Source organism: Vipera berus (assembly GCF_964194415.1).
Source record: "Vipera berus genome assembly, chromosome: 2".
Classification (NCBI taxonomy): Eukaryota; Metazoa; Chordata; class Lepidosauria; order Squamata; family Viperidae; genus Vipera; species Vipera berus.
The window spans coordinates 162,447,985-162,473,813 of NC_138203.1; the positions used below are offsets into that span (position 1 = coordinate 162,447,985).

Sequence of the window (25,829 nt, forward strand, 5' to 3'; positions counted from 1 at the left end):
ACTCTCAGCCTGGGCCGGAAAGCTCAAAGAGCCAGGTCTTCAGGTCCCGGCGGAATGAACAAAGGTCGGGGGCAGTCCTAAGCTCCACGGGCAGTTGGTTCCAAAGGGCAGGCGCACCCACTGAGAAGGCCCTCCCCCTGGGTGTTATCCGCCAGCAGTCTTTTACCGGCGGCACCTTGAGAAGGCCCTCCCTGTGGGAGCTCACAGGACGAAGGGAACTTGATGCCGGCAGCAGGTGTTCCCTCAAATATCCCGGACCCAAGCCATTTAGGGCTTTATAGGTCATCACCAGCAGCTTTAGCTCTGAATGGCACTCCTAGGGCTGAAGTGAAAGATGTACAGATTTGAAGCTGCAAGATATAGTTGTGTCACTGGGATATTAGCCTGAGAGTGAAGCTGATGCTGTTGTGCAGCTGCAACTTACAATATTTCCCAAGTTTCACATCTCTTCTCAGGGGCAGGAGATTTGTTCCAAAGTTTTTCCTGCATTTTTTCTTCTTCTCTTAGCTGGTACTGTTCTCCTTTCAAGCAGTAGTGACACCTAGTGCCACTGATAGGAAGCTGTTTGATTCATTTTTGGTTGAAATTAAATCATGGTATAAAAGGAAGGTTTGGAAAGAGCAACCTTCCATACCTTTTCTTTATCAATAATTCTAGGTTATAACGAAAACTGTCTTTCAATAGACATTTTTTTCCATAGCACACAATACACCTTCAAGGACATACCATTTATATTGCAATGTGGTTGTAGGATGGAGGCTAACGCCGCATTGGGCTCTAAATTACTGGCATGTAAGAAGCTAATGGAAAAGGAGTTTGAAAGGATATAATGTGGATTTAAAGATAAGATATCCAATGGCCATTCTGTGCATAAGAGCATCCTTGGGGAACTCATGCATATCATGATAGAAACTAAAACATATTTTGAAGCTGTACTACACAACCTGTGACCTGTTGGGTCATCCTATCAGGTACATTATGGAAGCACAAGCAATAGAACACAGCCAAACTAGAGTCTTGGACTTTAAAAGAGCTAATTTCAATAAACTTAGAGAGACCTTGGGAAGAATTCCATGGATGAGAATCCTAAAGGGGAAAACAACTCAAGAAGCTTGGGAAATTTTGAAAAGTGAGATAATAAAGTGAGATAATAAAGGCCCAGTCTAGCACAATACCAACAAAGAAGAAAAATAACAGTTTTCAAAGGAAACCAGCATGGCTGCATAAAGAACTCTCTGATAAACTGAAAGATAAAAGGGACAAGTATAGGAAGTGGAAAGAGGGGCACATAACTAAGGCAGAATATCAGCAAACAGCCCGTGCCTGCAAAGATGAAGTGAGGGAAGCTAAGGCTCAAAATGAACTAAGGCTTGAGACCAAAGTCAAAAATAACAAAAAAAGCTTCTTTCAACATATAAGAAACAAGAAAAAAGTTAAGGAAATGATTGGTCCATTAGTGGGGGAAAGTGGCAAGAAGGTGACAAGCAACAGGGAGAAAGCAGAACTATTTAACTCGTTTTTTGCATCTGTCTTTACACAAAGGGAAAAAACAGTCCAACCTACCCAAACCAGTGCCATAAAAAACAGAATAGAAACGCAAGTTAAGATAGGCAAGAAAATGGTAAGTGAGCACCTGTCCAGCCTAGACGAGTTCAAATCACCAGGACCAGATGGATTACACCCCAAGGTTCTCAAGGAACTGGCAGACGTGATCTCAGAACCACTGAACTATATTTTTCAAAGATCCTGGAGCACTGGGGAACTACCAGAGGACTGGAAGAGAGCTGATGTAGTTCCCATCTTCAAAAATGGGAAAAAAACAGATCCAGGAAACTACAGACCTATCAGCCTGACCTCAATACCTGGGAAGATTCTGGAAAAGATAATCAAACAACAAATCAGCGAACACCTTGATGCGAACAAAGTTATCACTAAAAGCCAACATGGGTTTGTCAAAAACAGATCGTGCCAGACAAACCTTATTGCATTCTTTGACCAAGTGACAAAACTAGTGGACCAGAGGAATGCTGTAGATTTAATTTACTTGGATTTCAGTAAGGCATTTGATAAAGTAGATCACAACCTACTACTTGATAAGATAGAAAAATGTGGGTTAGATAGCATCACCACCAGATGGATTCGTAGCTGGCTGACAGGCCGTACTCAGCGTGTGGTCCTCAATGGAACTGCATCTGCATGGAAGGAAGTGTGTAGTGGGGTGCCCCAGGGCTCTGTTCTGGGCCCAGTGCTCTTCAACATCTTCATCAACGATTTGGATGAGGGGATAGATGGGGAACTCATCAAATTTGCAGATGACACCAAGCTGGCAGGAATAGCCAATACTCCAGAAGATAGGCTTAAGATACAGGAGGATCTGGACAGACTCGAACACTGGGCACTATCTAACAAAATGAAATTCAATTGTGAAAAAAGTAAGGTTCTGCATTTAGGCAGGAAAAATCAAATGCACAGGTATAGTATAGGTGGTACCTTGCTCGATAGTAGTAACTGTGAGAGGGATCTCGGAGTCCTAGTGGACAATCACAGCTGCAGTGTGCTGCAGCTGCCAAAAAAGCCAACACAGAGCTAGGCTGCATTAACAGAGGAATAGAATCAAGATCACGTGAAGTACTAATACCACTTTACAATGCCTTGGTAAGGCCACACCTGGAATACTGCATCCAGTTTTGGTCACCACGATGTAAAAAAGATGTCGAGACTCTAGAAAGAGTACAGAGAAGAGCAACAAAGATGATTGGGGGGACTGGAGGCTAAAACATATAGGGAACGGTTGCTGGAATTGGGTATGTGTAGTTTAATGAAGAGAAGGGTGAGGGGTGACATGATAGCAGTGTTCCAATATCTCAGGGGCCACCACAAAGAAGAGGGAGCCAAGCTATTCTCCAAAGCACCTGAAAGCAGGACAAGAAGCAATGGATGGAAACTAGTCAAGGAGAGAAGCAACCTAGAACTAAGGAGAAACTTCCTGACAGTTAGAACAACTAACCAGTGGAACAACCTGCCTCCAGAAGTGGTGAATGCTCCAACACTGGAAGTTTTTAAGAAGAGACTGGCCAGCCATTTGTCTGAAATGGTATAGGGTTTCCTGCCTTAGCAGGGGGTTGGACTAGATGACCTCCAAGGTCCCTTCCAACTTATTATTATTATTATTATTATTATTATTATTATTATTATTATTATTATTATTATTATTATTATTATTATTATTATTATTATATTCATGAACACAGAGGGCCTGCATAGGTTGTGTGGGTGTGGCGAACTTACCTGAGCAACTTGCAACCTTCCCTGCAAGGTTTCCCATTGACATTCTCCTGCAAGCTTCCCAGCCTTCTCCAGCCTTCTCCACTGACTTGTGGGAAGGTGTCAGGAAACACCCAATGAGGGTTACAAGATCATGGCAGTAGCAGCAACAACACTGAACAACTTTGCAAAATTTCATTCCTATGGGAGTCAAGGGTGCTGGCATTTTGTAGGTTAGTCCATTTGAAGTACCTTGGTTGGAAGGTTTTGCCTTATCATGCACTGGCTTCACCCAGTTAAAGGTTGCAGACATGAGAGTTTTAGTAATATATCAATTAGATTTTCTTTAGATGGTCTCACCTGTCTAGCATTTAGCATAGTATCTAAGTGGAGTAGGTCTGTAGGAAAAGACAATATAAGTGCTGTACTTGTATGTGTAGGAGAGAGAAAGTGAACAATGCAGTTTTTGTCTTTATTATCCAAAATTAAAAGTAGAAATTTGATACTTTATCACAGTTTACCTTCACGCCATTGCTAGGCCTACTGTTTAGCATTAGTTGTCAAAAGTTGTGGATTACTCCCTGCCTATCTGCCAATATAAATCTCATATTAAAATTGTCATTGATTGTGCTGGTCTTATGCTTGACCAAATCACAATAACAGCTTTTCAGTGTCTATGTGTTCAACTAATAAACCTCAGCAGCAACTCATGTATGGACGTATGCTGGCCATAAGGGATCTCTGTATGTGTGCACAAAGAAAGGACATGCTGAGTTTAAAACATTCATCACTATCTGATTCTGTTACTACTAGATTTTTCCTGCTTCCAAATGCCTTCAAAACCTTTCCTTCCTTCCTTCCTTCCTTCCTTCCTTCCTTCCTTCCTTCCTTCCTTCCTTCCTTCCTTCCTTCCTTCCTTCCTTTCCTTCCTTCCTTCCTTCCTTCCTTCCTCCATCCCTGTAAAATTACACTCTTGCATCAACTTACTGGAGAGAAATCCCACTGTGCTTTATTTATTTATTCAACACTATTTTCAATACATTTATTATAGTTGCCCAAACTCCATTGCGTGAGGGCTGGGCTTTGTTTGACATGCAGAGAGGGCTGCATGCCAAAGGAGGTGGACTCACAGGGTTGAAAGGGAGTTGGAAGTCTTATAACCCAAACCCTTGCCCAAGGCAGCAGTCCTTATACCATCCCAGACAAATAGTTGTCCAATCTTTTCTTGAAAACCTCCAGCAATGGAGCACCCTCCACTCCAGGAGGCAAGCTGTTGTAGTGATTAGTTGTTCTGTCAGGAAATTCCTCCTTAGTCCCAAGTTTGATCTCCCTCTGACAAGCTTCCACCTATTGCTTCTTGTCCTGCCCTCAGGTGGCTTGGAAAATAAATTGACTTCCTCTTCCCTGTGACAGTCCTTCAAGTATTAGAACAGGGGTCCCCAACCTCCCAGGTCATGGACCGGTACCTGGCTGCAGCATGCCAGAAACTGGGCCGCCCAAACAAGCGAAGCCCCATCTGTGGGATGCAGGCAACACACAAAACCAAGCCCCCCTGGTCCGCAGAAAAAACTCTCTCCACGGAACCAGTCCTTGATGCCCATAAGGTTGGGGGCTGCAGTATTAGAAGATGGATATCATGTCTCTCCTAAGCCTTCTCTTTGTTAGGCTAAACATACCTAGTACCCCATCGTATGATTTAGCCTCCAGATCATCTTTATTGCTCTTCTCTGCACTGTTTCTAAGGCCTCAGCATCTTTTTTGTATCAAGGTGAACAGAACTGGACATGATATTCCAAGTGTGGCCTCACTAGTCCAATATAAAGCGGTACTATTAATTCCCGTGATCTTATCCCTCTGTTGATGCGGCCTGGGAACTGCATTGGCTTTTTTGGCAGCTACAGCAGACTGCTGAATCATACTTAAGTGGTGGTCCACCAGGACTGTGCGATTGTGATGAGGTTCCCTGGGATGAAATGATGCATGAATCTTTTGCAAATTCTAAAGCTTGTCCTTTTTGCCCTTCGTAACTTCTCAAAAAGGGGGGGGGAAAGCAATTCCCAAGATTTTGTCCATTATAAGAACCTAGCCCTGGGTCTCTGAAATACATTCTGGTGGGCTTCATTTTTCACAACCTTTATTTTAAGGCTTGTACTCTCCCTCCTCTCCCTATTATTTTTACCTCTCTTGTGTTTAGTATTATCCTTATCCTTATAACCATTTTAAACAAATGTTCTGCCTTATGTCTACGTATATAACAACTGTGCTCATCCTGTGAGAGCCAGTGCATGAGATATTTTAGTTCAACATTTTGGTAGCCACAAACAAATATCTGGTTTTTCCTTAAAGACTAAAAGCTGAAAAAGTATAGTAGTCTTTGCCCATTAATACGTTCATCCAAGTGAAGCAGTTGGCAAAATTACTGAGGACAGAAGACATGCTTCTTCCAGCTTTTTTAAAAAAAGACAGAATTGGTCCTTTTTGCTATCTTAATTTCCCTCTAAAAATCCACGAATAGATCCAAAATCAGATCTGGGCAAGGATACGGTTCCTTAACTCTATGGAGACTCTAGTGTTGAGATTCTGGAAAGAGTGCAGAGAAGAGCAACAAAGATGATTAGGGGACTGGAGGTTAAAACATATGAAGAACGGTTGCAGGAATTGGATATATCTACTCTAGTGACATGTGAAAAGAAGGAACAGGGGTGACCTGATATGAGTACTCCAAAATCTTTAAGAGTCTTGGTGGAGCAGTGGGCTAATGCCTCCTTAAGTAACACCAGCTGCCTGCAATTAGTGCAGGTTCGAGTCCCACCAGGCTCAAGGTTGACTCAGCCTTCCATCCTTCCAAGGTAGGTAAAATGAGGACCCAGATTGTTGGGGGCAATAAGCTGACTTTGTAAAAATGCTGCTGGGGGGGGCAAAGCCCTAATAAGCAGGCATATACATAGAATGAAGGCTGTTGCTAAGCACATTGATTTGTGCTTTAGATTGTAAGCCACCCTGAGTCTTCGGAGAAGGGCGGGATATAAATGGGATTAAAAAAAAAATCTAAGGGGCTGCCACAAAGAATAGGGGGGTTAACCTATTCTCTAAAACACCTGAAGGCAGGACAAAAAGCAATGGATGGAAACTAATTAAGGACAGAACCAACCTAGAGCTAAGGAGCAATTTCCTGACAGTTAGAACAATTACTCAATGGAACAATTTGTCTCCAGAAGTTGTGGGTGCTTCAACACTGGAAAATTTTAAGAAGAGATTGGACAACCATTTTGTCTGAAACGGTATAGGGTTTCCTGCCTGAGCAGGAGACTGGACAAAAAGACCTCCAAGGTCCCTTCCAACTCTGTTATTCTGTTATTCTTTTATTTTGAGAAAAGCTATCCAAGAACCTCTTGACACACAGGAGCAGGTAGCAGATGGAACTCAAGTCTGAGACACTTGCCACACTTCTTCCATTAGAATAGGGGTGTCCAAAGTTGGCAACTTTAAGACTTACGGACTTCAACTCCCAGTGCTGTCTGGCAAATTCTGGGAGTTGGAGTCCACAAGTCTTAAAGTTGGTAAGACTGGACATCTTTGCACTAGAACATAATATAACGTCTCAACATGCTATTTTGCTGAGCACATAGTAAGCAACAATATTTGTAATTTGGAATAGAAACTGGTATTAAAGAAAAACAAGAGGAGGTGGTAGAGAATTGCTTGCACTGAAGGGAGGAACAAAGCTGAAAAATAATTGTCGACTAAGGCAGAAGCAACCATGTTACATCCTAGGGAAGAAGCCCATCAAATGCATTGAGACTCTAAGTGCAGATAGTACAGAGAATGTATCTCAAATTAGCTTCAATTGGAAGCTGGTTGCAATTGACTTGGGTAATGTGCAGGAAAGGAACTGTGTTCCTTTGGCCATAAGCTTTACCAATATTGCATGCAGAACTGTGCAGCAATGAAAGTTGATATAAACTGGCCAATCTCTGTAGCAATGATATATCACGGTTGCTTCTCCTAAATATTTTCCCAGAGCTGATTTTCCCACTTTTACATTCATTTAACACTTTAGATCCTCCTTTTGGTTACCTAGATGTGAGGTGATCTCACGATGAATCGTTAAAGGAGCTTCCAAGCAAAGGCATCACGCAGAGATGCAATCATATTAGCTTTATTCATGATAGATCAAAGAGAAAGAAATACTTGGCATGAAAGCATTCATGCCTGCATGTGAGAGAGAAATAAAACAAAACAAAACAAGCTAGCAATACATGACTAAAACAGAAGGACTAAGAGCTAGGAGAGGAGAACTGGAACTAGAAGGAGAAATGGAGAACTAGAAACTAGAACAAAGAGCAGCCCCTCGTGCAGAGGTATTTATGGGGGGTCTTGGTCCCTCCCTGACCATAAAACTCTCTCACCAATGGGGCTGTCGGGTCCGAGACCCTTGGCTCATCAGTGGAAGCAAAGAAGCGTCTTTGCCTCCATCTGATGACCTTTTTGGGGAACTGCCAATGGCTGGCACTAATCATCTAACAATTCCCCTTCTTGCCAGCCAATGACAGGGACCAGTGAATGTATGTGAGGGGTGAGCAGGTGTCATAGACATGTATAAAAACATTCAGAAGGCCAAACACAAACGCTTACACAGAAGGTTGTGCCGGTCAATGGGAACAGGCTTGGTAAACAGATCAGCTATCTGGTCAGCTGTATTACAGTGCTCAACATGTATAAAACCCTTTTTGGTAAGCTACCTGACATTTTTATAGCGTATGTCTATGTGGCGAGATCTAGATCCTACTGCATAAGCCTCCGAGATTGCAATGGCGGCTGTGTTGTCCTCTAGAATTTGGATGGGCAGAGGGGGAGATGCCCAGATGCTTGTTATCAGTTCATTGAACCAAGTCAAATCGTTGGCCATGTCTGACAGGCTGGCATATTCAGCCTCGGCCGTGGAGCAAGAAATAAATCTTTGCTGCCTGACATGCCAATGTATTGGGCAGCCATTTAGCAATATGAGGAAACCAGAAGTGCTCCGTCTAGTTTTGGTGTCGCCAGCCCAGTCTGCGTCTGAGTAAGCGGAGAGCTGGGCCGTCTTCCCCTTCTCTGGTTCTAGCATAAGGAGAGCATCAGCTGTGCCCTTTAGGTATCTAAGCACCCTTTTAACAGCAGTCCAGTGGAATTCCTTTGGGTGTTCCACGTGCCTGGACAATAGATTCACAGCTAATGCTATGTCAGGTCTGCTCCAATTGCTGATGTATAGCAAGGAGCCAATCACAGATCTGTAAAGCGTGTTATCTGTGAACTCAGGACCGTCCTTATGGGTGTGGTTGTAAAAGTCGCTTTGCATTGGGCTATGCGTAGGATTAGATTCTGTCATTTTGCATTTGGCCAGTAATTCCTCTATCTTTTCTTTTTGAGATAGAGCGAACCCCCCCTTAGTGGCCAAAATATGCACACCCAAGTACTTGTCAACCCGCCCCAAAGACTTCAGAGTAAATTTTTCTTCCAGGGCCTTGGCAAATTCATCACACCCTTTCTCGTTAGGCCCTACATATAATAGGTCGTCCACATAAACTAACACCCGTTCTGTGGTTCCCTTGGAATTGCGTGTGAAAACACATTGATCTGCATGAGATGCTGAGAAACCAACTCGTTCTAAACTCTTTCTAAGACAGTCATACCATAATTTACCTGACTGCTTGAGACCATATAACCCTTTGAGAAGCAACCATGTATTTCCCCCTTCTTGCTGGTAGCCAGGAGGAGCCCTCACGTAGATCTGCCGGTCCAAGTTGGCGTGGAGGTAAGCCGTCTGGATGTCGAATTGGAAGACTTCTTCTCCCAGAGCGGCTGCAGTCACGAGGGCGACCTTGACGCTCTCTGCCCGGACGGTTGGAGAGTATGTCTCCGAGTAGTCCTCCATGTAACGCTGAGCGAAGCCCTGGGCTACCAAACGGGCCTTATATAGGTAGAGGCCATTGGCAAGTGGTTTGGCCTTGTAAACCCACCTTGTGCCAATGACTTTCCTCTCGTTTGGAGGTTGCTGGGGGGTGAAGACCTTGAGTTTCTTTAAGCTCTGCATCTCCTTCTCCATCGCGAGCTGCCATTTCTCCTGCTCTTCGATGAGCAGCTCCTGGATGTCAGAGAAGGATTTTGGGGTGACCACAACGCTGTTGACAGACGCGATGTGGCCAATGTCAATTCTCTTTGGCAGGACCCCTTTGTTGGACCGCTTTGACCTCCTTACCTTCTGCCACTCACCGCTCTTTTCTTCCGCGGGTCTCTGAGGTGTCGCTGGGGGTGAAGACGGCGTGTCTTCCTCCATGGGACTGGACGCATCTTCGTCTTGTTCCTCACTTTCGTCGGTGGCAGGGTATGTGGTTGTCTCAGGTGATGTCGTGGTCGGTGTGCCTTTGCTGGGTCGGTTGGCATATGGGCTCAGATCATTTGAGTGGATCTGAGTCCAATTGGAATCCTCTTCGAAAGAGGCAGATTGGGAAGTCACAGGCCTGCCCCCTTCTCCCAGGAAACGATAGGCCTTGGAGCCAGGAGCATAGCCCAAGAACCTTAGTCTCTGGGAAACAGATCTCCCCTTCTTCCGCAGCTGTTTGGGGATGTGCACCCATGCATAGGAACCAAAAACACACAAATGTGCCAGATTTGGTTTCCTACCGTGAACCAGGAAATATGGGGTCTGGTTCACAACACTGCTCCAGGTGCGGTTTAAGGTGTAATTGGCGTAATGGACCGCCTCTCCCCAGTATGACTCTGCGACACCTGCATCTGCAATCAGACTACGCATCATGGTTTGCAGGATTCCATTCCTTTTCTCAGCTACACCATTTTGCGAAGGGGTGAATGGTGCAGTTAGAAAATGGCGGATGCCCTTACGCCTTACCCAGTCCTGGAACTTCTGAGACATGAACTCAGCCCCGCGATCGCTCTGCAATTGTGCGATCTTGGTCTTGTACTGGGTCTCTACGAAGTTGTACAGTGACTTTATGGCGTCAAAGGCTTCAGATTTTTCTGTGAGAGTATACACGTGGCCGTATCGTGAAAAATCATCAACGGCAGTGAGAAAATACTTTTTCTTTCCTAGGGATGGTGTGAAAGGCCCAACTAGGTCAACATGTACTAGTTGGTATGGGTATTGAGTCTTACGTAATGACACCTTTGAGGTCGGGGCAGCCTTCCTCTTTGTTTTCTTGCAAATGGCACAGTCCAGAAATACGTCACAGTCCTTGAGCTGGACTCCCTCAGCAAATTCTCCCATCTTTTTAACTACAGGGAAGCTTGCATGTCCTAGCCTTCTGTGCATGAGGTGGACGCACTTATTGTGAATCGGCTTCCCCATTGACACCCTCTTGGCTCTAGTTGCTTTGAGTGGTGCTGTAGGTGCCTGCTGAGATTCAGGCTCCTTGCCCACACTGCCCTTGGAAAGCCTTGGGGCAGGCTGTGGTGGCTTGGGAGAAAAATATGGTAAGCCGTTTATGATTGTAATATTTCCAATGACCCTCTGGTCCCTGGTGACATGACCTCCCCCCTTGCGAAATAAAACTTCCACTTTGTCATCGTCACACAATTTGGTAATGCTTAATAGGTTGTTGGCTATGGAGGGGGCGTGTAAGACACCTTCAACTTTCCCAAGACCAGGTACAGAAACAAACCCCTCACCAACAAGTGAAGCAGTATCACCGTTTGCAACCTTGACAGATGAGTTAATTTTCTTTAACCTTTTAAAACCTTGACTCATATTAGTAATGTGAGAAGAAGCTCCAGAGTCCAGTAACCATAAGTCAGTGGAGCTATCAGCCTTTGTTGTGGGGGTGAGGGAACAAGTATGCAGAGAATTTCCCTTGCCCCTGCCACGCCCCCTTCCTTGCCCCTTGCCTCTTACTTGATTGGGACCACGTTTAGGGGCTTGATGTTGATGGGGGCAGTCTTTCTTGAGGTGCTCCTCAGAGCCACAGATGAAACACTTAAGTAGAGCATTAATTTGCTCTGAGTTGTGGCGCCCCTTTCTGGCTTGCTGAGTGGTGATTCTGGCGTATTCTCTGGCATCTCTTCTCCTTCTATCTTCCTCGATGAGTCTTCCTGTGAGGTAGGACAGATTTATGTTTTCCCTCTTGACCGCTTCGAGTGAAACAATGAAATTGCTCCAACTCCTGTCTAGGGAAGCAAAAATGATCGCAACCATGTTCACATCAGTTACAGGAAAGTCTCTGGATATCAATTCTGACCTGAGTGCCTTTAATTTTGCAAGATGTTCAGGCATGCTGGCACCAAACCTCAGTCTGGTTGTATAAAGCTCAGTTGTAAGTCTGGTGATGGAACCAATGGTATCGCTGTTGAATAAATTGTATAGTAGCCGCCACACTTCATCAGCTCTGAGCCCCACTGGGATGCTGGAGAACAGGTTATTATCCAGAGAACTGAGCAGGGTCGAGTAAGCCTGCAAATGTCGCCACTCTTCTTGACGTCCCCATGGGGGAGGGGGTGGTTTCTGAACCATTTGTAGAGTCCCATTCTTTAAGAGATATAGCTGTATATCTTTACTCCAACTGTTATAATTTTCCCCTCCCAGTTGTAGCTTTTTAAAATCGTTTGGAAGATTTGCTGCTGGAATATAGTCCTTTTCAGACCCACTTTCAAAAATTTCTGAAATGTCCATTGACATAAAAGGGAAAGGGAAAGGGGTTCCCACAGTGAAAGGGGTCCCTCTAGTGGTCGAGGAGGGAATCCTTTCTTGACTATTTAGTAACTCCAGATGGGCGTGCCCGGAAACCATGTGATCCGGGGGAGGGCGTTGTTCAGGATTTCTCCCTTCTTCCCATGAGGCATTGGGGGGGCGGAGCCCAGATTTGCCAGCTCGCAGTTGCTGCAATGAATCCTCCCGAGAATTGCAGCCACATGGATTTTCATCATTGCCTGGTTTGCCCTGAGGAGCCCATTGCTGGTCCTGAAGACCTGAAGAGAAGGTGGGAGGCCGCGGGGGTTGATTGTTGGGAGGCTGCAGGCTGGATTTCCCCCGGCAGTTGGGCCCTGGGGAGAGGATGGGAGGCCTTGGGGGGGTGGTCACCCCCGACGTCTGCTTGGCCCCCAGGGCCGTAGTCAGGACTTGGATGGCCGTTTTAATTGCATTTGTATTTGTATTAGTATCGGCTGGGCAGATCTCATCGCCATCATAGGACTTTAGGCTTTGTGGTGGGGAGAACTCAGGAATTTGCATGCTGCTTTGGCCGGATGCCAGGAATTGCATGTCATTTCTGCTGTATGCCAGGGACTGCTGGCTATTTTGGCTGGATGCCAGGGACTGCTGGCTTTCCAGGCTTAAAAAAGTCTTGTCTTTGTTAGACTGTGTGGGGTTAATGGGGGCCGCCATCTTGTTTCCTGTTCCAGACCATGTGGGCGGAGCCATCTTGTTTCCGCTTGCCCCAGGAAGCTGTAGCTCACAGCTGGGCGGGGGGGTTCGCGCCAAAAGCCCTGGGGTCCCGGGGTCACTAAGGGTGGCGGGCGCCATATTTGGAGGCCTCGTGGCCACTAGGGAAAGACTCACCGCTTGTTCGGAGGCTTCCTGCGCGGTTTCCTGGGCTGCCTCCCCCCTCCCTTGCATTGCAAAGATCTCTTTAAGCAGCTCTTCACGTTCCTGTGCAGTCAGCTTACTCACGCGGCGTTTGGCTTCAGCCAGGTCCGTCTCTGCAGCATCTGAGCAGTCTTGGGCAGTCTGCAAACCTTCTATGCTCTCCTCTGTGGCGTTCAGTTGTGAAGAGACATGTGAAGGGGTCCTAGACGCTCTGCTGGATCCTCTGACGGGATGAAGGCCATTTGTGCTTTCATCTGCAGCTGAGGTTGCTTCAGGGACTGAAGTCTTGGATGTAGGCAGGGACGCCGTCTTTGATCGATGACTTCTGGTCACGATAGGATAAGTCCTGCCATCTGTTATAAGTGGATTTGAGCCGGGTCTTCCAGACATCTTGTTGGATAGGTCCTGGCTGGCTTGGAAGCTTTCCTTTAAACCATCCTATGGCTACCAACTTGTGAGGTGATCTCACAATGAATCGTTAAAGGAGCTTCCAAGCAAAGGCATCACGCAGAGATGCAAACATATTAGCTTTATTCATGATAGATCAAAGAGAAAGAAATACTTGGCATGAAAGCATTCATGCCTGCATGTGAGAGAGAAATAAAATAAAACAAAACAAGCTAGCAATACATGACTAAAACAGAAGGACTAAGAGCTAGGAGAGGAGAACTGGAACTAGAAGGAGAAATGGAGAACTAGAAACTAGAACAAAGAGCAGCCCCTCGTGCAGAGGTATTTATGGGGGGTCTTGGTCCCTCCCTGACCATAAAACTCTCTCACCAATGGGGCTGTCGGGTCTGAGACCCTTGGCTCATCAGTGGAAGCAAAGAAGCCTCTTTGCCTCCATCTGATGACCTTTTTGGGGAACTGCCAATGGCTGGCACTAATCATCTAACAATTATCTGATGACCTTTTTGGGGAACTGCCAATGGCTGGCACTAATCATCTAACACTAGAACTATAGACTGTTGCTGGGGAAGAGAAACAAAACACTAATAAAATATTTCCATCTCTAAAGCTCAATAAAAAAGGTACTTTTAGGTGCAGAATTAGAGAATTCAGTTCAGCCAAGGCTACTAACTCTCTATTATGTTTGCATTTCCTTTGGGGTAACCTTGCTTCCCTCTTGCCTTTCTACCTTCCACTAAGAGAGCTGTTGTCAGTGACCTTCAGAACATGGGTATTTTTCCCCCCCATTGGTATCGTGAAAAAGGTCCACCATGATTTAATTAAAATATTTCTTGGGTATCAAAAGGTAGGTAGTGGCCATGCCAGGCTGGCTTTTGAGAAAGGGCTTTCAAGATGACAGAGCAGGCCCCCTCCCACAGCCATATGTAGTATGCCTTCCCCAATGGCTGGATGCAGAAGAGAGCTTTCCCCGCAGAATCAAATACGGTGATATCTTGGTACACAACTGCTTTGAAATCCATCGAATTTGGTACTCAGTGCCTTTTAACGTGAAAAAATTGTCCCAATATTCATCGTTTATTTGATAGTCAATGCACAAGTTAGATCTTGTTGGTATTGGCTGCCTTGAGATTCACTACATTACTCTTTATGGGAAAAAATATTTGGTACTCATCATTATTGGTATCATCACACCTCCAAGAACCAAGTAATGATGAGTACCGAGGTACCCCTGTATTCAGTCAAGGTATGTCATGGGTAAAGCATTCCAAAAGATAGTTGTATTAAATATCATTGCTAAAATCCTGACAGTAATTTCCATCCATTGTTTCTATCCATCCATCTAATCAAAATTTTCCCAACCATTGTTTCTTGTCCTGCCTTTCAAAGCACCTAATCACAGAGAGAAGCAACATGGATCTAAGGAGAAATTTCCTGAAAATTAGAACAATTAATCCGTGGAATGACTTGCCTTCAGAAGTTGGGGTTGTTCCAACACTGGAGGTTTTTAAGAAGAGACCGGACAGCCATTTGTCTGAAATGGTAGAGGATCTCCTGCTTGACCAGGGGGTTGGACTAGAAGACCTCCAAGGTCCCTTCCAACTCTGTTATTCCCTTAAATCTGTTCTGTAAATACAGGAAGGGAAGACAGGGAGGAGGAGGAGGATTTGAAAGGGCCTTTATTTTCAAAGGGCATGTGGCAATATCAAAAGGAAATAATATGATATTTCTGGCTAGAGAATTGTGAATTTTGACATTGTATGAAAATTCATTATTTATCAAGAGCAGTGCTTGATCTCAGATATTAGTCTCTGGTCTACCAAAAAAGATGGATATATTATTTCATCCTAATTTGTAGTATTATATTTCAGCAATATCACTAGAACAGTGAAAAGATCCAAAGTTTGTGGTATCTACTAATTTTTCTGGAGAAAAATGTATCATGACAATAAGTCTTTAGTGTTCCTCCTGGTTTTAAATCTCAACTAATTGACAAAATTAAGTTAATTAACTAAAGTTGGAAACATGCAAAGGCCCCTTAGTGCAAGAAATTGATTTGGGAAATCTCAACTTTGGACAATGTGTGAGAAGAGCAAAATTTTCATTGGACAGAGAACAACCTGCAGAATAGATTTGTACAAACTGCCAGTCTGTTTTATTGAAAGACACACAACGCTATTCCTGAGGCTGAGTGCCTAGAAAATGTCTTTTCTTTTTTACTCAGATGGCTGCTAAATATTGGGACTAAAGACAATCAGCATAATCTGGGAGAAGGAGGGAGTTAATAATACAGTACAGTATTTCAGTTTCCTGACTTAAAAAATTGTAAGAAGGCTGTGGATGGCCTGTGAGACCCATGACACCAAATATGGTGCATTTCTCAGGATGAAAAGCAGTTTTCAGGAGGCAAGAAATATTTGGCTCTGAAGATGTTTCCAGATTAGAGGTGCCATTAACATTCACAGGTAATAGAGAACGCAAGCCAAGTATCCACAAACTTCAATCTTCACACTGTACTCTATTGAAGAGTCTCATGCTTACTCTTGATATTTAAACTCCTGATATTCTATTTGTGGTTCTATTTTCCAAACTTTTAACCAGTAGTACACATTTATTCATATCCCTTTATTCAAGTAGAGGGAGAATAGACGTGTTGTTTTTTTTTAAGGTACTTTAGGCAAGCTCCTTCCTTGCAGCCGTGCAATAACCACCTGCTTCAGTTATGGGGAAATGGGGCACTTGGTCTCCAACCTATTATTTCAACAGGAAGGCCATTATTTGGCCAGTGAAAAAAGGGTGAAAGAACTACCCTTGTTGATTTCATGAAAAGGCTTCTAATTAATCTTCAGACTTTGGGCAATTATTGTATTATATTAAGTACTCTATTCTACTTATTATTACTTCGGTTTCCCTCCAAGGAGCTGAGGCTGTATATACTCCTCCCAGTTCTGGCATTTATTCTTAGAAAAATGTTGTAACTAGCCCCAGATCATCCCAGTGAGGTTCATGGGGTTTTTTTGGGGGGTGGTGGTGGTGTTTGAACCCATTTTTTCCTACTTGCTCTCTGCTAACCAGTCAACATTCAGAGGCAGGGCTATGCTTATATAAATGATGGTTTAAAATTCCCCCATGTCTTGGTTTAGTCCAGGGGTCAGCAACCTGAAACAGTGAAAGAGCCACTCGGAACCGGTTCCCTCACAAAATGAAAAACTGGGAGCCGCAAAAAATATGTGCGCATGCGCATACATGCAATCATACGCAGAACAGGGTTTGACTGAAGAGTGGAGCCAAGGCGAGATATGCACCTACCCTGCATATTTGAATTGATTGGTTGAACTTTTTTAGTCCCACTTTTTTTTTTGGACTGCACATGGCAGAGGACTGGGAGCTGCAGGAGACAGCTGAAAGAGCCGCATGCGGCTCCGGAGCCGTGGGTTGCAGACCTGTGGTTTAGTCCATCCTGTCAGAAAATCTTGCTTTGAGCCTCAGTTTGATAGGATATTGAAGTAAGCAAATAGGAAATCAATATTCCATGCAGCTCCCTTGCTGAGAGTTATAGCTGGGATGGGATTGAAACGCAATTATTGCACTGATATAACACATGATGTCTAAATCAATCAGTCATGTGCTGGTCCAGTTCATGCAACATACGGAGACAGTGCCTGAGTCCCGCAGATGGTACCACTAACGGTGCACTGGTTTTACTGATGGTTTCCTTATGCACAAGATCATCCTTTCCTAGAACACGATCTGCATTTCTGTAAGCTAAGTGGGATTTGTGAAACGTATGGATGTCATTTTTGGATGAAAGCAGGAAGTTAACAAAATATTCTACTGATTCTCTGCAAAGTGGTTCTTTCTGCTCATAAGTTCTTTTAAAACCATTCCTTGGTTTTCAGTTCTGCAAATAACTGCAGGGTATTCTTTTCTTTAAAGGAATCGATACATTCTGTTTCAAAGCAGTGATTAAAATACTGGTGACAATAATTCAGTTTAAAATCTTGTGCGAGGGTCCATTGGACAATGAAAACAGATTGCACCTATGAATTCTAGCCTTCAGGCAGCGTTGCTGGAGGAGCTATAATATATTTATATTTATATTTATATTTATATTTATATTTATATTTATATTTATATTTATATTTATATTTATATTTATATTTATATTTATATTTATATTTATATTTATATTTATATTTATATTTATATTTATATTTATATTATTTATATTTATATTTATATTTATTAAACTTATATACCGCCCTTCTCCCGTAGGACCCAGGGCGGTTCACAAGGCAATTAAAACAACATTACAATACAAAAATTAATAGCAATTAAAATAGATTAAATTTTCCTTGATTAAAATCTAAAACCCGTATATCTCTGATTAAAAACCCAATTTCAATAATATGAAAGATGCTCATTATTGTGCATATATTCTAACGGTGAAAGAGGGTAAGACTCTTTGGGGAAACCATTTCCACACATATACATTTAATTCTAGGTTTAGTCTCCTTCAACAGTGTAAACGGGACTGCATCCTGGCAGTTGAGCCCTTTTTTAAAGCCAAAGTGGATGGATTCTAACAGTCTGTTGTGAAAGCCCTCTGTGTTCCGCCTCCTGCCCCAATAATTTTTAAAAATTGGAATTCTAATTCTGTCTCCTCAATTTACTTTTTAACTGAACCAGATGGTCGCCTTAACAACTAGAAAGAGAATTGTTGGTTGAATACATAATAAAGTACTTCATCTGAAATACAGATTTTGTTTTTAGAGAAAAATTGGAAGCATATTTTTCACTAATGCATTTTAGTCTCGGTCCCAAATCCATAAACCGAACGCTTTTCCCCACAGGAGCACTTCAGTAAGGGGTGACTTGCTTCCAGTCCCTTTGGTGAGGATGCCAAAATTGGCGAGAAAGCAAAAGCAGAGCTTACTGTATTGGAAACAGACTTTACTTTCAGAAGATGTGAACTGGACTTCTTTAGTTTTCTATTTTGGAAAGTGTTGGGTAACTATTTACCTCATAAATAGTTGGCTTTCTTCTGGAAGCACCTAAATCCCCTATTTCATTTCTAATAATGTTTTGTCAAGAAGAAAATCACTGTTTGGTTCATTAAACATTTGAGTAGATGTTTGGTGCAGAGGCTAGAGCAGGGGTGTCAAACTCAATTTCATTGAGGGCCGCATCAGCATTGCGGTTGCCCTTAGGGGGCCAGGTGGGTGTGGCCTGGGTGGGCGTGGCCTACTGGGTGGGCGTGGCTAGAGTGCGTATGGCCTACTGGGTGGGCGTGGCCAGCTCTACATCGTTCGCATCAAGGGTGCCTATGGGGGCCTGGGCAGGAGTGGGACAGATCTGAGGGTCTCTGGCAGGAGGAGGGTCTCTGGGCCAGGGCCAAGGCAGTGGGGGCCGTTCCCTCACTGTTTCCAGGATGGCTTCGCGGGCCGCATGAAACCACTTCGTGGGCCGGATCTGGCCCCCGGGCCTTGTGTTTGACACGTCTGGGCTAGAGAATTACGGATAACGGCTGTGCATGGTCATTGAGAACAAAAGTTCAGTATTGGGGGATGGAGGGACACTTGCTAAAAACAGTCCAGAGATAACTTTAAGGGTCCATAATATGTCAGGTTCCAATTCAGTTTGTTTTGCTAGTGGATACAGTGTTTTTGTTTTTTCATAGACGCTGGACACAATAGTTGCTTTAAAGCAGGGGTATCTAATCTTGGCAACTTTAAGACTTGTGGACTTCAACTCTCAGAATTCTAGGAGTTGAAGTCCACAAGCCTTAAAGTTGCCAAGATGGACACCCCTGCTTTAAAGAATATTAAAGAGGGGCAGTGCTTGCACGAGAGCTGGCACCCTTTTTTTTTCCTGCATCCCTTTCAGAGTGCCTCGCCATAATACAGAGGCTTCCCTTCTAGAGTCAGCCTTGCTCTTGTTCTTCTAAAATGCATACCTTCCTGCTTGCAAAGAACAGAAAATCCAATTGTTATTGAAGTCAGCCAAGGAGCAAGAACAAATTGCTGAAGAAATATTCTATCAGTAGAACAAAACACGCAGAGAATTATTAATAAACTCCACTTTCAGTCTACAGTAAATAATACATATGGTAGAAAAATGTGACAGGTCCAAAACCCCACTAGAGATTTTTCAAGCCAGGTTATATTTAGTTACAGCCCTTTGTTACCTGACAGTCTGTTATTTGATCAAACTTAAAAAAATAAAAGCTAGTGGAGAGAGAATGTTACTTGGATGATACCTTTTCAGACCTCTTTGGATTTCAGCACATCTGCCCCAGAACAGGCCCAAAGAGGTAGGCAGTGCCATCAGTTAAGAGGTGGCATCTCTATTCACATGAGCTGAGTAGGATAGAATGTGTGCTACATTTATTTTTATTTTATTTTATTTTAATTCCATTTATATCCCGCCCTTCTCCGAAGACTCAGGGTGGCTTACAAACTTAGCAGTAGCCTTCATTCTATGTATATGCCTGCTTATTAGGGCTTTCACACACACACCCCAAGCGGCATTATTATTTGACCATGATTATTAAAAGCACAAAGGCAGTTTGGTGCAGTGGTTAAAGCCCCAGGCTAGAAACTGGGAGACTGTGACTTCTAGTTCCATCAGATGCACAAAGCCAGCTGGGTGACCTTGGGACAGTCACTCTCTCTCAAACCTAAGAAGAAGCTAAGGGCAAACCAATTCCAAAATCTTCCCAAGAAAACTGCAGGGACTAATCCAGGCAATTGCCAGAACTTAGCTGATTGGAAGGCACAAAATAAATAAATCAAAAACATAGCCTGAGGAAACAGATCTCTTACCCCCCGTGGATAGGGCTCGCAACTTGGGAGTCCTCCTAGATTCACGGCTTACCCTGGAAGATCATGTGGTGGCCGTGACTAGGGGGGCTTTCGCCCAGGTTCGCCTGGTGCGCCAGTTGCGGCCCTATCTGGACCGGGATGCCCTGTGCACGGTCACTCATGCGCTCGTGACCTCTCGCCTTGACTACTGTAATGCTCTCTACATGGGGCTTCCCTTGAAGACCACTCGGAGGCTCCAACTGGTACAGAATGCGGCCGCGAGAGTTGTCTTGGGAGTTTCCCGGTACTCCCATGTTACACCTTTGCTCCGCGAACTGCATTGGTTACCAGTTGTCTTCCGGGTGAGGTTCAAGGTCTTGGTTATGATCTTTAAGTCCCTACATGGCATGGGTCCGGGTTACCTCGGGGACCACCTGCTGCCGGCGTCAACTCCCCTCCGCCCTGTGCGTTCCCACAGAGAGGGCCTCCTCAGGGTGCCTCCGGTCAGGGAATGCCGACTGGCGGCCCCCAGGGGGAGAGCCTTCTCTGTGGGTGCCCCGGCTTTGTGGAACCAACTGCCGGTGGAGCTCCGGATGGCATCAGACCTCCGAACTTTCCGTCGTGGCCTGAAGACCCATTTATTTGAATTAGCTGGTCTGGCCTGACGGGGGATTTGGGTTTTAAATTGTTGTTTTAGAATAGTATTATTGTTTTTAACTGGGCACTGATTTAATCTTTTTTTAACTTTTGTATTGTATTGTATTGTTATTTATATATGCCCTGTGAACCGCCCTGAGTCCCTAGGGAGAAGGGCGGTATACAAATTAAATAAAACGTAAACGTAAACGAAACAGATATTGTAGTATATGTGCAGGAGCTGTAAACCAGTACACTCCAGTATATATCTTAGCCGCCGTCATGGCTAAGAGTTAACAATGAGACCAAATATTTTAACTGGGTCTCTGGATGCTAGTAAATTATAGGTCTTGGCCAAAGGACGTCCCTTGGGGCTCACCCACCAGGCTTCCAGCAGTATAGCATTTTTCAGGATTACATTGTGGAGGTCGTTGCTGAAATGGCTAAAGAAAGATGATTGGGCTTTTCAAGTTTTTCACCCATTGTACCACTTTTAGGATATGGCAACATCCGAGAACCATCAGTCACCAGCAAGGTGTCAAAAACTTGATGACCAAAAAAGAAAAAAAAGGAAAAAAGTGATGAAGTACAGGTACTCCTCGACTTACAACAGTTTGCTTAGTGACTGTTCGAAGTTACAATGGCACTGAAAAAAGTACCCTCCAAGCCACAGCCAAGCAAGACACCTGTGTGCCCGCCCGGCAGCATTCTTCCTCCTGTCTGAGGTTTTCATTGTTGTCAGCATTTCTGTTGAGGATTGGCAGCGGGGGTGGGGTGGGGGGGTGTTTGGTTTTTATTCCCCCCCCCCCGTCTGCTGGGTGGTTGCAGCAGGTTTTGGTCACTTCACATGACCCTGGGACACTGTGACCGTCATAAATATGAATCAGTTGCCAAGCATCTGAATGTAAATCACAAGACCCTGGAGATGGCTGCAAAATTCCAGCTGATCTGCACTTCTTCTGGGCTCAGCAGAAGCCCCGGGATCAGCACCAAGCTCCAGCTGGAGCCTGGCGCTGATCCTGGCACTTCCGCTGAGCCCTGACAGCCCCGCAGCTCCAGCCATCTCACACGCAGGCTTGTGCAGTACTGCCACCGGTTCAGCTCATACTCCTCCCCCGCTACCACTTTTCTAGGATGGTCGCGTACCACCTGCCAGGTGCCAATGTAGCACAGGTGGTACCTGTACCACTGATTGAAAAACCCTGGACTAGAAGACCTCCAAGGTCCCTTCCAACTCTGTTATTCTATTCTATTCTATTCTATTCTATTCTATTCTATTCTATTCTATTCTATTCTATTCTATTCTATTCTATTCTATTCTATTCTATTCTATTCTATTCTATTCTATTGTATTTCTATTCCATTAACTCATACCTATGCTTGGAATTAGATCACAATCATGTAATAGCAACCGCAACAATAAAAATGTAGGAAATTTAATTTCATGTAGGAGTGATCTGAAACCTCCATTTGTATTCATGGTTTTGCCCCCTGCATGGAAATCAACCGGGAGTCATTTAATTTTAATTAACTAATTCATGGCATCTGAGTCTATCTTCTCTAGGGCATAATGCATACCTGTCATTAACTTTCCCAAGAGCAATGGAAAACCACTGGAACTTCAAGTTGAGGCAGACAGTTCCACTTTAGTTTTGGAAATTATGCTGAAATGCTTTTGGGCTGTGCATGCTCCAAAAAATTAGGAATAAATGCTTGGATTATGCAGAAGTATGAATACTGCATCTCTTTAAATAATTAAATCTCATTAAAGTGGTCACATCTTTTGAGTGTCCTTTGCAGTAGAGTGAAAAAATGCTGCAGCTACTTTAAGAGAGTGATTACAATAAGTCAACTTTTAAAACTCATGCACTCGTTACCTCCCGTATAGATTACTGTAATGCTCTCTACATGGGGCTGCCCTTGAAGACCACCAGGAGGCTTCAGCTGGTGCAGAATGCGGCCGCGCGGGTTGTGATGGGAGCATCCCGATACTGCCATATTACACCCCTCCTGCGTGAGCTGCATTGGTTGCCGGTTGTCCTCTGGGTGAGGTTCAAGGTGCTGGTTCTTACCTATAAAGCCCTACATGGCTTAGGTCCGGGATACTTACAGGACCATCTGCTGCCAGGAACGACTTCCCTCCACCCTGTGCGCTCACACAGAGAGGGTCTCCTCAGGGTGCCGTCGGCTAGACAGTGTCGGCTGGCGACCCCCAGGGGGAGGGCCTTCTCTGTTGGGGCACCTGCCCTTTGGAATCAGCTCCCCCGTGAACTTAGGATGTCCCCAGATCTCCGGTCCTTTCGTCGCGACCTAAAGACGTATCTTTTCCAACTGGGCAACCTGGACTGAGGATGGGGTTTTTTAATATTGTTTTAATTTTATTGGTTTTAATAATTAATTATGGGGCTTTGTAATTTAATTCTTTTTTAATATTTGTATTACTGTTTTTTATAGCTGTTTTATTGTTGTGAGCTGCCCTGAGTCCTTCAGGAGATAGGGCGGCATATAAGTCCCATAAATAAATAAATAAATAAAACAACTGGATCTCTTTTTCAGGCTTTAGATTGTGGGGGGGAAGAGCTATTTTGAGGAGTGACTGAGTGATGCTTTGATTAAACTTGTACAAGATTCCAAACACTTGGTTTGAATCAATAAATGAGCAAATTCTCATGCCCATGAAAAGTTATTAGAAAGGTTTTTTTAAAGGATTCTGACAGAAAATTAGGCTGATGAAAATATCTATCAATGCTGCTTTGCTTCTTTTCTCGGAAAATACGCATTTTGCTAGTTATTAGTGAATAAACAATGTAATATTCCTGTGTTAAAGTTTCATGCTCTGTTCTACTTTTCAGCAATAATGCTTCCAGGATGAAGGATCACATGACTGTGACGTACCTAATTTAAGAAATAATTTGAAACTTTTTTTAAATAACCTTTTTTGGTTCAGAAACTATATTGAATATATATTTCTCAAGACTGCTGAGAAACATTATTTTGCTATTTTGTCTAGAATTCTTTTACCAATCACTTTGACTGTTCCACTGTAAATATTTCTGCAAATATTCTGTTCATTCGAGGACTGATGGATGGCACCTATTCCATAATGAAAAAAATGGTTATATAAATTGGGAATTATATTAGCTGAGTTGAAATATCTTTGGAAAGCAGCAGATCAGTGTGAAGGTTTGATCTCCATATAATCCTGTTTTTTGCATTCTGCTGGTAATACAGCAAGGGCTTACCCAGTTTTACTTCCGGAGATTCTTAAATTGAAAGGGGTAGTGTCTTTTATTTTCTAGATCTTTCTGGGCTACCAACTTTAATTCTGAGCCCAAGCCATGATGGATGGATCTGATTTGCAGTATGCAGAGATGCAAGCTCACCGACGAAAATGATGAAACATCTGCAACGTTCCCACTCCATCAGTGTGTTGTGGGATTAAAAGCAGAACTGCAAAACACAACCAAATAAACACATGGGTATTTGTCACACTTCCTACATATGTAGGAAATAGTCGATTGTCAAGTGTTCCTGAGAGAGATGAAGCAAGGAATTTATAAATATAGATGAAATATTTGGAAGAAGCCAGAAACAATAAACATTCTATCCATATTGATAATTAAAAGGAAGCACTAAAGAGAAAAACACAAAACAACAATTAGATAAAAGATATTATTCACAATATGAATATGAGGTTTTTCTCATATTCTAACTATACTGAAAAACTCTTCGTTTCCTGGCATAAATCACAATGGTTAATCATCCGTATGCTACTAAAACTCTTGATGTAGCCTAGAACTGCAATGGCCTTTTTGGAAGTTGCAGCACACTGCTGGCTCATACTTAAGTGGTGGTCTACTAGGACAACTAGATCTTCTTATTGTCACTTCTGTTGAGTCAGGTACCACCTATTCTATAGGAATGCATTTGGTTTTTCATGCCTAAGAACTTACTTTTCTCACTACTGATTTGCATTTTATTGGATAAGGCCCAGCGTTCATGTCTCTGAAGATCCTTTTCTATCTTGAGTCTATCTTCTAAAGTGCTGGCTATTCCCCCCAGCTTGGTATGATCTGTAAATTTGATGAATTCCCTTTCTATCCCCTCATCTAAATCAATTATGAAGATATTGAAGAATTCTGGGCCTAAGACATAAACTTCTGGTATCCCACTGCATGATTTCCTCCATTTGAATGTAATTCCATTGAGGACTACACATTGAGTGCAGTTGGTCAGCTGGGTGTGAGTTCATCTGGTGGTAATGTCTATTTCACATTTTTCTATCTTATCAAGAGATAGGCAAAAGCCTTACTGAAGCCTAAGTAAACTATGGCCACAGTATGTTCCTGATCCACCAATTTAGTCACCTTGTCAAAGAAGGTTTGTGTGACATGATAAATTTTTAACAAATCCATGTTGTCTTCTAGTAATAACTTTGCTCATTTCCTAAGTGCTTGCAAATCTGCTCCTTGCTTATTAATGTCAGGTTGACTGGTCTGTAATCTCCTAGATCCATTTTTTTTCCTGAAGATGGAAAGGAGATCAGCTCTTTTCTAGTCCTCTGGCAGTTCTTCCATATCCCAGGAGCTTTGCAAGGTTTTGTTCAGTGGTTCTGAGATCATATCTGCCAGCTCCTTCAGAACCCTGGGATGTAATCCATCTGGTCCTGGCCACTTGAACTAATCTAGAGTAGACAGGTGTTTTCTTACCATTTTCTTGCCAGTTTTGGCTTATATTCCTAGTCTGTCTTCTACCATACTATAGGTTGAACTAGCAAACTTTTCCTTTTTTCCTTTTGCTGAAAGAGAGATGCAAAAAATGAATGAATGAAGAGACAAGAAATGATGGAGGGGGGAAGGAAAGGAAAAATCAGCTCAAGAATATGTGGCTAACCTTCATTACTGAGAGAGTTCCTCAACATGACAATACATGTCTTGCACAACAAAACTTCAACAGAGAGAGAGAGCGAAGCAAAATGCACAACTTGCACAATGTAATATATCTGATGATGTTGGTACCATGGCCAAAGTCTGCCCTCACAGTTGTGCATTCCTGTTCCCTGGAGAAACTGCCAATTTTTGCTGTATGAAGTAAAGGTCAGAATAGGCATTTTTCAACCTCTACCTAATGAACCTTTCCATTTA

General features: G+C 43.5%; 1 long non-coding RNA gene across 1 annotated transcript in view; it reads left to right on the forward strand.

Annotated features, from left to right (window-relative positions):
- LOC308662153 overlaps window positions 1-21,536 on the forward strand; it is a 29,487-nt gene extending 7,951 nt beyond the window's left edge. The window contains exon 4 of the long non-coding RNA XR_014025111.1: window positions 21,183-21,536. This is a non-coding gene — a long non-coding RNA (uncharacterized lncRNA). The remainder of the gene's footprint in view (window positions 1-21,182) is intronic.
- Window positions 21,537-25,829: the final 4,293 nt, after the last annotated feature.